A 12,763-nucleotide genomic window follows, 5' to 3' on the forward strand; every position below is an offset into this window, starting at 1 on the left:
GTAATGTACCAGCAAACAGATCCAGTAGCGTCAGCGAGCAAGAGGCGCCGTAAAGCACGTCTTTGAGACCAAGTTTCAGGCAGCCGCTCTGTAGCAAAGTGGCGTGAGCTTAAGGAACACGGCCGGCTACATGGCGTGAAAGGACAGCAAGCAGCATCTCATCACTAGTCTGCCAGTGACGTCAGTATCATTGCTGCCGCTTGTGTGCTATCAGAACGAGTTTGTTAACGGAATTATTGTTCAACTGACTTCCTTTTACGGGCAAATACTGCACTAGTGCAGAAACTTCCTCGGTTGCATTCAGTAACACGCAAACCACTGGTCCAACTTTAGTTCCCAGAACTTGGTTTATTTCTGATTTTCGACGTTATAGCCTTTTTTTAAAGCACTTTGGTTGTTAAGTAATGAGTAACCTAGACATGTAAATCACAAACTAAATATACATACCTAGATTGGATTAAACAGAAAATTAATCCTTAGAATCAAAACTTTGTCACACTTGGTCAATGATACGAACTGATTACTTCGCATTGTCGTGGCGGAACCTGAGCATTGAACGACGACACCTTAAAAACAACTGAGTTGTCTGGAGCTACGCTGCTGAATGACGATCTTCTTGCAGATGGAAGGCGACAACTATCAGATGCTGTTAGGAGGAAACTGTGCAAGAAAGGTGCTGACGCTCATTAAATACCATGCGTACTTTGGGAATGTGTTGTTTTTCGAAGAAAAGTCGTAGGAGTAGGCAGAAGCAGGCCATGTTGTTGTAATAACGTCTTATCACAAATACTTTGAACATAATTTTGCAATAGTGATCGTCAACGTTTGGGAGACTGGCTATGGCACGTGCACGAAGAATAAGAAGAAAATAATGATGGTGAAGGAAAGAAGATGAAGAACAAATGTATGAAGATGCTGCTTTCTGTCTAATTTTTAATTAATATGTTGCTACTGCTGAAGAACTATAAACGTCTTCTCAAGAACAGTATAGTATCCGTACTTTAGTGACCAAGAATGCTGCTCGTGAATTGCAGCTGACTATCTGATTCACTGCATAGACTTATTACTTGATAGATCGACGGCGTGTAACTTACCTTACCGACAGGAACGTTTCTCCAAGAAGCGCATCATGTCTATTAACTTTAGGTTACAACAAGTGCCAACAACACCACCGTCTCCAATCAGTGTATTTATTTTACAACGCTTTCTATAGTACACTCATATGCAGAAAAAAAAACAGAGCACCTTGAATGACTAAAGACAGGACATTCATATTCACAAGACATGTACATTAGTATGTTTTGCAGAAATCATTAGCATTTCACTCACCTCGATTCAGCATGTGTCCTGCTGCATAGTATGCACAGGATCCACCATTGGCCCTGATAACTTGTTCCATGCGAGGTGACATCGATGTGTATAAGGCGCGAATGGCGTCCTGTGGTATAGCCATCCATGATGTATTCACCTGGTTCCAAAGTACATTTCTGGTTGATTGATGCCTCTATAAATGGGGTATGAACCCATTAGCTTGATTAGCTTACCTTTTTACATTGAGGTGTATGATGCACATTAGTTTTTGATACTAAAGGAGGTACTTCAATTCTATCTTATGCAATTTGTTTAATGAAGATAATTTTATTTACTTGATTTACCCTATCAAACCTTTAATCAGGCACCTGTCGTTTCATTTTCGATTGGTGACCAGTCTGGTGATCTGGCGGGCCAGAGCGAAAGGTTCTCATCCTGTGATACCAAGAAGGCACTAGTTAGTGCAGCAGCATGTGGTCGTGCATTGTCTTGCTGAAAAATGGCATCTGGGTGATGTGGAGAAGGGCTATGGCTACGGGTCGCAGGATGTCATTCATGTAGGTTGCACAGGCCACAGCGCCCTCGACACGAACGAGCTGTGATTTCTGGTTGTACCCAATAGCACTACACACCATAAGCCCTTGAGTTGGCTCTGTACGTCTGGTGCGAATACATTCGCTGTGATGCCGCTCCGCCTGCCTGCGGCGAACCAAAATGCAGCCATCACTTTCAGACAAACAGAACCCTGATTTGTGCGAAAACACTATCTGATGCCATTCCTGTCTCCAGTGACGTCGTTCCACATACCATCGCCAAGTAGCATGTTTCTGCACGTTCGTCAAAGGTAGGCGGAGAAGTGGACTACGTGCACGTAACCAATGCCGTAATAACAGACGACGGACTGTCACCCCTGTGTTACATTGTTCTGCTGTTGTGGCAGAACCGAGGAGGAAGTAGATCTGTCCTACAATGCCATTCGGGTGAGGTGCCGATTTCTTCAGGGGGTGTCTTGGTGGTGCGAATTAATCCATCTCGTCGTGTTCTACGACCCTCCGTGAACCATACTGTGCACGTCCATTTCACTGCTCGTCCCACATGAGCAGCAATTTCCTAGATGTATCAATCACATTCTCTCATGCCAATAGCGTGCCCTCTTTGAAATTCACTGATTTGACTGTACAGTTCGCTCATATGTCTGCGAGACATCCTGCATGTCTGCTCAAGTTACACTGATCCATTACGTTCGGTTTATAGCAACAACGAGACTTGCAGGCTCTGTTTACCGGTACGTTGCACCGTGGTACCAATATTGTCGTAGAATCCGCGACAATTACAGCTCCGCATGTTAACAGTTTTGTAACGGCAGGGAGTATGGGAGTGGTGCTGGTGGTTTTACTTGGCAGGTTTCAGTTCATCATTTATTAATTAAAGACCAAATCTAAACATTGTACGTAATTATAAGAGCGAATACACACTGGCCTATCATAACGGTCTGATGCCAAACGTAGAGGTAGGGGTGTAAAAGTGGAAGCGTGTAGGTAATGTGGAAACGCCTAGTATCTGGCCTCCAGCGGGGCAGATAGTAATTGTTGCAATAGTTCCTGTTTCTCAAGGTACAGGGTTAGCAGTCAGTTGAGCAACAGATGCCGCTACAGTGATGCAATTTACGTTTGCGCATTTTGTAAACCTTTTTCGGGGTAAGTTGTGGTATTACATTTATCTACATACTTTGTAGTTATCTGTCTTTACATCTGATAGCTTATAAAGGGAGGTGCATAGAAGGTTTTAGCAGTCCTTTGTCAACCTTAAATGAATAGTTGCTTATGTAATCTACCAAAATGTGAAATGGCCATTGTCTAGGTAATGTGGAAGCATACATACGATGGCACTGTGGAAACGTTTCCACAATACCAACATCAAATACATTACTTCTAATACGTTTTGAGTCTGTTTCTGGATGCCACGAAAGCTAACTGATCGGAAACCAAGAGCTATTGTGAAGAAGTGGAATGCTGAAAACATGATTAAGGTTATAATAGCCTGAAGGGCAAAGCAGATGGGGTTAAGGAGAGCAGTAAAAGCTTTCAGTGTACCTTAGACGACACTTCAAAGATTTGTGCATAGTGATATGTCACCTGAAGAATGTGTTTCTTCGAGACTTGGACGTAAGCCTGTACTACCTGATGCTATTGAGAAACAGTTGGTACAGTATCTCATTGAAATGGGTAACCGCTTCTATGGCCTTACTAGATTAAATGTCAAGAGAATGGCATATCAGCTAGCGGAAAGAAATAATGTTAATCATCCTTTTATTTCAAATGCTGCAGGTAGAGCTTGGTTTGACCTTTTTCTTAGACGACACAGAAATAAACTCACAATCCACAAGCCTATGGGTACCTCATTCTCGAGAGCAAACGGGTTCAACAAAGAAGGCGTAGACAAGTTTTTTGGCATTCTGGAAGCTGAGTACAGAAAACACTCCTATAGTGCTGATCGTGTGTACAATGTGGACGAGACTGGGCTCTTTGTCGTCCAGAGCAGAATACCACGTGTAATTGGACTGAAAGGTAAACGTCAGGTAGGTGCCCTCACATCAGCACAGTGAGGATTCCTGATGACTGTCACATGCTGTATGAGTGTTGGCGGTACTTTCATACCACCAATGATGATTTTCCCCAGGAAGAACTGGACTGATACTCTACTGAAAGGAGCACCACCTGGAACAATTGGTAAATGCCTCCTTCAGGCTGGATTCAAACTGAGGTCATTTCTAAGGCACATCCCTCAAAAGAATCTCCTGTGTTGTTAATTCTTGATGGCCACAAACCTTCAAGTTATAGAACGTGCAAGGGAGAACCATGTTAAAATCGTGAGCATCTCGCCTCACACCTCTCATAAAACTCAGCCACTTGATAAGACCTTTATGGGCACTCTAAAAACCTATTACGCTGAATATGTTCGCCAATGGTTGCAGCACAGCAGCACGCCCTTAGGACCATATGACATATCTGAGTTGTTTGGTAAAACCTACCTAAAGTCAGACTGGCTGTACTGCTGCAAAAGGATTTTTGGAAACTGGAATTTTCCCATGTGATAGGACTGTTTTTGCAAAAATCGATTTTATAGCTGCTACATCGGCTTTAGATGAGGCCAGAAGTCTGAGAGGAACTTATGAGAATCCAGAATTTCCAGGTGGAAGTAATGACCTCAGACAAGAAGACACTCAGAACGCATTCAGACCTGTGACAACTGACACCCCAAGTGAAGATGGCCAAAGAGAAGCAGAAGGTTAACATCGTTGTCAAATACCTCATCAAACACATGTGTGGCTGCTCAAGATATCATGACAATCCCTCCTCTAAAGAGGAGGGTTTCCAACAGAGGTCGTAAGCCAGGTTCATCAGCTGTTTTGACATCTTCACCTTATAAAACACGCCTTGAAGACTCCTTACTGAAGGGTAAACAGAAGATTTCTAAGGCACCTGCCAAAAGCAAGAAAAAACGTGAAGCTCATCCTAGAAAGACATGCAAAAAATGGCTTAAATTATCTGAGGATTCAGATGAAGAGCCCAATGCACCAACTGTCTCTTCAGGCGAGTCAGATTTGGATTTCCCAGTTGGTGAAGAAAAACCTATTGAAGAAAATGCCATTTGTATTTTTTTGTGGAGGCGCATTTTCCAAAGACGTTCGGGGAGAACTGTGGATTAAGTGTGTAGCGTGTGAGGAATGGAGTCACTCTTTGTGTGCCAGAAATGAAAGAGATATTTACATATTCGATTTTTGCAAGTGAACTTCGCTTATGAAGCATTTTTCTATTACAGTTGCGTTTAAAAATATTTTTATGTAATTTAAATTTAATATAAAATAAAATAGTTTCTAACATTTTTAATAGTTTTTCTTTGAAGTAGTCTATTTCCTACAATTTTAAGGCGTTTCTACATTACCCACACTTCTTGAAAAATTAATGAGTTGTTGTGCAAGCAGGAAATGTTTTTTTAAATTTTCAACATATTTAGTTTTTGTGTTTCACAATATTACATTCATTGCTAAGACATTATGAATTAGCTGTGGCTAATTTTTGAAGCTGAAAGAGAAGTAAACATTTCTTTTATACAACAAAAGCAAACTGGGTTTCCACATTTACACCCCTACCTCTAATCATCTCCTGTGGCCAAAGGATGTAAACAGAGAAATACAACATCTAAATAACAAAAAAGTTTAAAAAGTTTGTATTCTGAGAGTAAACTTGCTATTAAAAGACAACAACGAAAATTGTTTTTAGTATGTCTTTATTTTAATGTAACTATCAGTGGAAATTTTGATGAAATACTTTAAACGCCAGCTGACAGCATACTATGAAGTAGACACAAATGTACACACTTTATATATACAGACATTTGATTGTCTCTATATCAGTTATTTGCTGGAAATACGGAAATTAAAATGTTGGATCGAGGGGATGAGAGCAACAGATTTGTTCATCATGAGAGCTTATAGCTATACAATTTTATACTGATACCTGGAACAGTTTCTTTTTTTGCAGTGTTGAAATCGTTAAGGGTCCAGTTTGTATCTGATTTCTGCGAACAGCCCAAGGATGTTATTTAGAAAATGTTTGTTGGCTAGCTCCATCAACTCAATTACAATGTATTGAGGTGAACTGGGGGTGTGAATATATTATTTCTAGTTCTTGTAAGAGGTCCATTTTCTTGCTTTTGTTGATGGCATGTAATTCCTGCAAGTTCTCGTTAATGTCAGAAACAGATTGTTCTTACTGATTCGTATCAGTGGTTATCGCACATTTATTTGAAGTTTTTAATCTAAAGAAGTGCATATGTACACTATATTTTATATACACTACTGGCCATTAAAATTGCTACACCACAAAGATGACGTGCTACAGACGCGAAATTTAACCGACAGGAAGAAGATGCTGTGATATGCAAATGATTAGCTTTTCAGAGCATTCACACAAGGTTGGCGCCGGTGGCGACACCTGCAACGTGCTGACATGAGGAAAGTTTCTAACCAATTTCTCATACACAAACAGCAGTTGACTGGTTTTGCCTGGTGAAATGTTCTTGTGATGCCTCGTGTAAGGAGGAAAAATGCGTACCATCACGTTTCCGACTTTGATCAAGGCCGCATTGTAGCCTATCGCGATTGTGGTTTATCGTATCGTGACATTGCTGCTCGCGTTGGTCGAGATCCAATGACTGTTATCAGAATATGGAATCGGTGGGTTCAGGAGGGTAATACGGAACGCCGTGCTGGATCCCAACGGCCTCGTGCTGGATCCCAACGGCCTAGTATCACTAGCAGTTGAGATGACAGGCATCTTATCCGCATGGCTGTAACGGATCGTGCAGCCACGTCTCGATTCCTGAGTCAACAGATGGGGACGTTTGCAAGACAACAACCATCTGCACGAACAGTTCGACGACGTTTGCAGCAGCATGGACTATCAGCTCGCAGACCATGGCTGCGGTTACCCTTGACGCTGCATCAGAGACAGCAGCGCCTGTGATGGTGTACTCAACGACGAACCTGGATGCACGAATGGCAAAACGTCATTTTTTTCGGATGAATCCAGGTTCTGTTTACAGCATCATGATGGTCGCATCAGTGTTTGGCGTCATCGCGGTGAACGCACATTGGAAGCGTGTATTCGTCATCGCCATACTGGCGTATCACCCGGCGTGATGGTATGGGGGTGCCATTGGTTACACGTCTCGGTCACCTCTTGTGCCCATTGACGGCACTTTGAACAGTGGACGTTACATTTCAGATGTGTTACGACCCGTGGCTCTACCCTTCATTCGATCCCTGTGAAACCCTACATTTCAGCAGGATAATGTACGACCAGATGTTGCAGGTCCTGTACGGGCCTTTCTGCATACAGAAAATGTTCGACTGCTGCCCTAGACAGCACATTCTCCAGATCTCTCACCAATTGAAAAGTCTGGTCAATGGTGGCCAAGCAACTGGCTGTCACAATACGCCACTCTTGATGAACTGTGGTATCGTGTTGAAGCTGCATGGGCAGCTGTACCTGTACACGCCATCCAAGCTCTGTTTGACTCAACTCCCAGGCGTATCAAGGCCATTATTACGGCCAGGGGTGGTTGTTCTGGGTACTGATTTCTCCGGATCTATGCACCCAAATTGCGTGAAAATGTAATCACATGTCAGTTCTAGTATAACATATTTGTCCAATGAATACCCGTTTATCATCTGCATTTCTTCCTGGTGTAGCAATTTTAATGGACAATAGTGTATTATTTTGCAAACACTAGTCATTCTTTGGTGTTTCTTGTCTTACTTGTTATTTTTGTCTTACCGTTAAATTTGGCAACAAGGGTTATCTTTTACGCATGTACCTGGCATAACAGTGGCCACGTCGAGGGTTTTTATCGCAGCCCTCCTGTTTACGTGTGTAATTTTCTTGACACCCGCAGCGCAGTCCGGCAGTGTGAAACGCCGCTGGCGGGACCACACAGCTCGCTCGTTCGCTGGTCAGGGCACAGAAGCGCCTAGCCGCGCCGCGGTTGGCTGACTGCGCAGCGCCGGAGGGGGCAAAAAGCGGCGGACGGAGGCCCGCGGCCGGCCGCCGTGTGAATCCCCCGCTCCACTCTCACGTCACGCCGGAAGCCAAACCGCGCCACAGCGCTGCCCGCCGCTTCACATGCGCGCTCCGACCGTTTTATTGCCGCCGCCTCCCGTACTTGTTTCCGCCGCTACTCTTCGGCCAGCCTGCTGTGTGAATAGGTTGATCGGCACACTTCATACACACCTATACAAAATTCACACACACTATTTGTTTCGGACTCCTATTAGTGGACACTCATATTAAGTGTTTCCACACTTCAGCTTTATGACGGCTTGAAGACTGCTGGGGATACTCTCAGTGAGGTTGAGGTGTTTGAACGTCTCTGGAGGGACGGCAGCCTCTTCCTCCTCAATAGCAAAACCAATGAAGTTTGTAATGTTTCCCCAAGTGTTAGTGGATTTCGTGACTGTATGTTTTCGCACAGTAGCGCTGAAACCATTTTATCGCTGCTTAATAGACAGTGCGATTACAGTGAAATTAATATCCCTGTAATTCTATTATCTGTGTAATTTAAGCGAACAAGGAATCGCAACCTTTTGTTCTCTCTCTTCCTGGTCAGCCATTGTCTGCTACAGTCATCAAAATATTACGTGGTTTATGCTAAGTAGAGATTTTGTTGGTTGTGCTCATTTTGCATAATAATAATTATTTAATTTCATTGTGTTTGTTAATACAACTAATCATACCTTTTTTTGCTCGACTTTTTTCGTGAATTTGATAATTAAATGTGGCTTACTTTGTGTGGGGATGTCTATTAGTGAGTGATCGCGTATTTACGGCACCAATCAGTGCAATGCGTTTGGTTTGCTTTCAGAATAGAATCTGCATCTCTAGATTCACGTTTCACCAAACGATGTCCGATAGTTTTTAGGTGTAAACCACGTCCGGAAATTATATTCCCCACCAGACAATCCTGGTAGAGGGGCCTAGCTAAAAAATATGGACTATGATGGTTGTAATTAAATTGCAATTTCCATATTTAAAAAATATTTTTACATGATTTTTCAAGTACGCAATTTTTTTGATTCGGACTTGCATTTGAGTTCAAAGATTTTAAAGCCAGAATAACATAAAATTACATAATAATTTCAAAACCCAATAATAAAGAAACCACCATTAAAAGCTAATGAATTGTGACTTTTCTGATGCTGCCCACCACAAATTCCTGTCCTTTGCCATCCTCATCTCAGAAAAGCACTTGCAACTTACATCCTCAATTATTTGCTGGATGTGTTCCAATCTGTGTCTTCCTCTACAGTTGTTACCCTCTGCAGCTCTCTGATATCTTAACACATACTCTATCAGCCTGTCCCTTCTTCTTGTCAGTGTTTTCCATATATTCCTTTCCTCGCCGATTCTGTAAAGAGGTTCCTCGCTCCTTACCTTAGCAACCCATCTAATTTTAACATTCTTCTATAACACTACATCTCCAATGCGTCGATTCTCTTTTTCCAGTTCCTCACAGTCCTTGTTTCACTACCATATAATGCAGTGCTTCGAACCGAAAGTCTTAGAAATTTCTTCCTCAAATAAGGGCCTATATTTGATACTAGTAAACTTCTCTTCGCCAAGAATGCCCTTTTCGCCAGTGCTGATGTGTCCTCCTTGCCCCGCCCATCATGGACTACTTTTCGGCCTAGGTACTAGAATTCCCTAACCTAGTCTACTTCGTGATCACCAATTCTGATGTTAGTTTTCTCGCTGTTCTTCTCATTTCTGCTACTTGTCATTGCTTTCTTCGACTTGCTCTCAATCCATATCCTATACTCAGTAGGCTGTTCATTCTGTTTAGCGGATCCTACATCTACATCTACGTGATTGCTATTCACAATAAAGTGCCTGGCAGAGGGTTCAATGAACCACCTTCAAGCTGTCTCTCTACCGTTCCACTCTCGAACGGCACGCGCGAAAAAGGAGCACTTAAATTTTTCATTGCGAGCCCTGATTTAATTTATCGTGATGATCATTTCTCCCGATGTAGGTGGGTGCCAACAGAATGTTTTCGCAATCGGAGGAGAAAACTGACATTTCATGAGAAGATCCCGTCGCAACGAAAAACGCCTTTGTTTTAATGATTGCCACTCCAATTCACGTATCATGTCTATGACACTATCTCCCCTATTTCGCTATAATACAAAACGAACTGCCCTTCTTTGTACTTTTTCGATGTCATCCGTCAGTCCCACCTGATGCGGATCCCACACCGCACAGCAATACTCCAGAATAGGGCGGACAGGCGTGGTGTAGGCAGTCTCTTTAGTAGACCTGTTGCACCTTCTAAGTGTTCTGCCAATGAATCGCAGACATTGTTTTGCTCTACCCACAATATTATCTATGTGATCGTTCCAGTTTAGGTTATTTGTAATTGTAATCCCTAAGTATTTACTTGAATTTACAGCCTTCATATTTGTGTGACTTATAGTGTAATCGAAATTTAGCTGATTTCTTTTAGTACTCATGTGAATAACTTCACACTTTTCCTTATTTAGGGTCAATTGCCTGTAAGTTTTCTTCACTTTGTGAGGATAACAATGTCATAAGCGAATCTTAACACTGATATCCTTACATCGTGAATTTTAATTTCACTCTTGAACCTTCTTTTATTTCCGTTATTGCTTGTTCGAAGTATAGGTTGAACAGTAGAGGCGAAAGATTACATCCATCTCTTACATCCTTTTTAATGCGAGCACTTCGTTCTTGGTGTTCCACTCTTATTATTCCCTCTTGACTCCCAGAACTTCGAACATCTTTTACCATTTGACATTGTCGACGTTGTGATCCGTCCCAAAGGCGTCCATCGGTCTCAGGTCGGGACTCGGAGCAGGCCAGTCCAGTTCAGAAATGTTAGGTCCATAAATCATTGCCTCACACATGCTGCCTTATGGCAGGGTGATGCAAACATTACCGCCTCCAAACTGTTCCTTAACTGTACAAAGTACATAACTCTCTAAAATTTATTCATATTATTCAGAATTTAGTGTTTGCTAGCACCCGCATACCGTAACAACGCCTCCTGCATACTTCACTGTTGGAATGATGTCAGGTAACGTTCTGCAGTAATTTCCCAAACACAAATACTTACATCGCATTAATGCAGGGCAGGGCATCACCAGACCAAACAAATCGTTTCCAGTCACCCACTGTGCACTGGCACAGTTCTTTACACCAGATCAAGTGTTGTGTACCAATGAGTACAGATATCTGTGGCTTGTGAGAAGTGGATTACGGTTGACGCCCTATACACGATTAACGTGTTAGGTGGACTTCTGATAGCACTTAGGAACTCATCAGTGATTCCTTCTGCTGATTTAATGCGTTTTTTTCCAACAGCCCTCTGCAATCCTCCACTGTTCCTGTCCGTCCGTTCATGATATTTGTCCGGTCTCGGTTTATTTGTGGTTGTTCATTCGCGTTTCCATTTCACAAGCACGTCACCAACAGTCAGCTTGCGCAGCTTTAGAAGGGTTGAAATGTCCCTGATAGATATGTTTTTCAGGTGACATCCAGTGACTAGTCAAGCTTCGAAGTCACCCAGCATTCCAAACCATCCCATGCTGCTGTTACTGCTTTCCTATTGACAATAGTCTTCGCCTCCTTTTTTCTACTGGTGGATCCAACTCTCGTGTTATCTTGTGGTCAGCCGTGCATTACATAAAGGCCTCCAGATATTTGTGGTCGGATGGTGTAGTTTATTTGTTCCAGATCATGAGACGTCCCATGGAAATCTTTCCTACCAAACCACAGTCGATCCCTTTTCTCTCTTCACGTATACGAGTTCCTCTTCTTCCTCGTTCCCTTTCAAATTCCTCTACCAATTCCAATTTGTATTACGTCAGTAAAACCCTCAGTCTTCATAACTTAGGTCGATAGCACCCATCTGCGTGCTGTTCGAATCCTGTTGGTGGGAGACCATTGGTTCAAATGGCTCTGAGCACTATGGGACTCAACTAAAAATGGCTCTGAGCACTATGGGACTCAACTGCTGAGGTCATTAGTCCACTAGAACTTAGAACTAGTTAAACCTAACTAACCTAAGGACATCACAAACATCCATGCCCGAGGCAGGATTCGAACCTGCGACCGTAGCGGTCCTGCGGTTCCAGACTGCAGCGCCTTTAACCGCACGGCCACTTCGGCCGGTCGGGAGACCATTCATCACCGCTTATTATCATGTGTAAATATATTCTGCACGTCCAAACCAAGGTGGTGTATATTTTCTTACCAACAACAGATGGGGTTGTTGCGTTGGAGAACGACGACGTGTTGTTGGACTGCAGGGCGTGCAGTGGTGTTGGCGGAAGAGAAGCTCCGAATTGCTGAATTATATATGTCGGCAGAAATGAGAGATAAATGAGAGGTATGGAATAAAGTAACGGTACCTTAACGTAATTATCAAAGTTCTTTGAAAACTTATACAATGGGTTCGAAAAGTCGCTCACATGAAAATAAGCATCTGCAAGTAGGACTTGCATTGCATTCTTTCGATTAGTCACCTCAAGGTAGCACTATTTGTATTAATGACAACAAACGCATCGTCAGTGTAACGATTAACGGTCACATGATATCCATCGTGTTGTGTATTTCACTGCTTAGTAAACGTGTCGTTTTCCCAACAGCAATCACTTCTCATTGTTCAAAAGTATTTTGCCTGTTGTTTTTGTGTGCACACGTTTTAGATGCATTTCACGGAAAATATGCAGATACCACAGTGCCGAATAATTCAACGTCAATGAAATTAATCGATCGTTTCCAGGAATGCAGATTAGTTTCAGTCATGAAGAGAACCAAGAGACCAGCTGTTTTGACTAATACTAAATTGGTTGGGATGAGGAATGTGCTGC

The sequence above is a fragment of the Schistocerca piceifrons genome, chromosome 1 (assembly GCF_021461385.2).
Source record: "Schistocerca piceifrons isolate TAMUIC-IGC-003096 chromosome 1, iqSchPice1.1, whole genome shotgun sequence".
NCBI lineage: Eukaryota > Metazoa > Arthropoda > Insecta > Orthoptera > Acrididae > Schistocerca > Schistocerca piceifrons.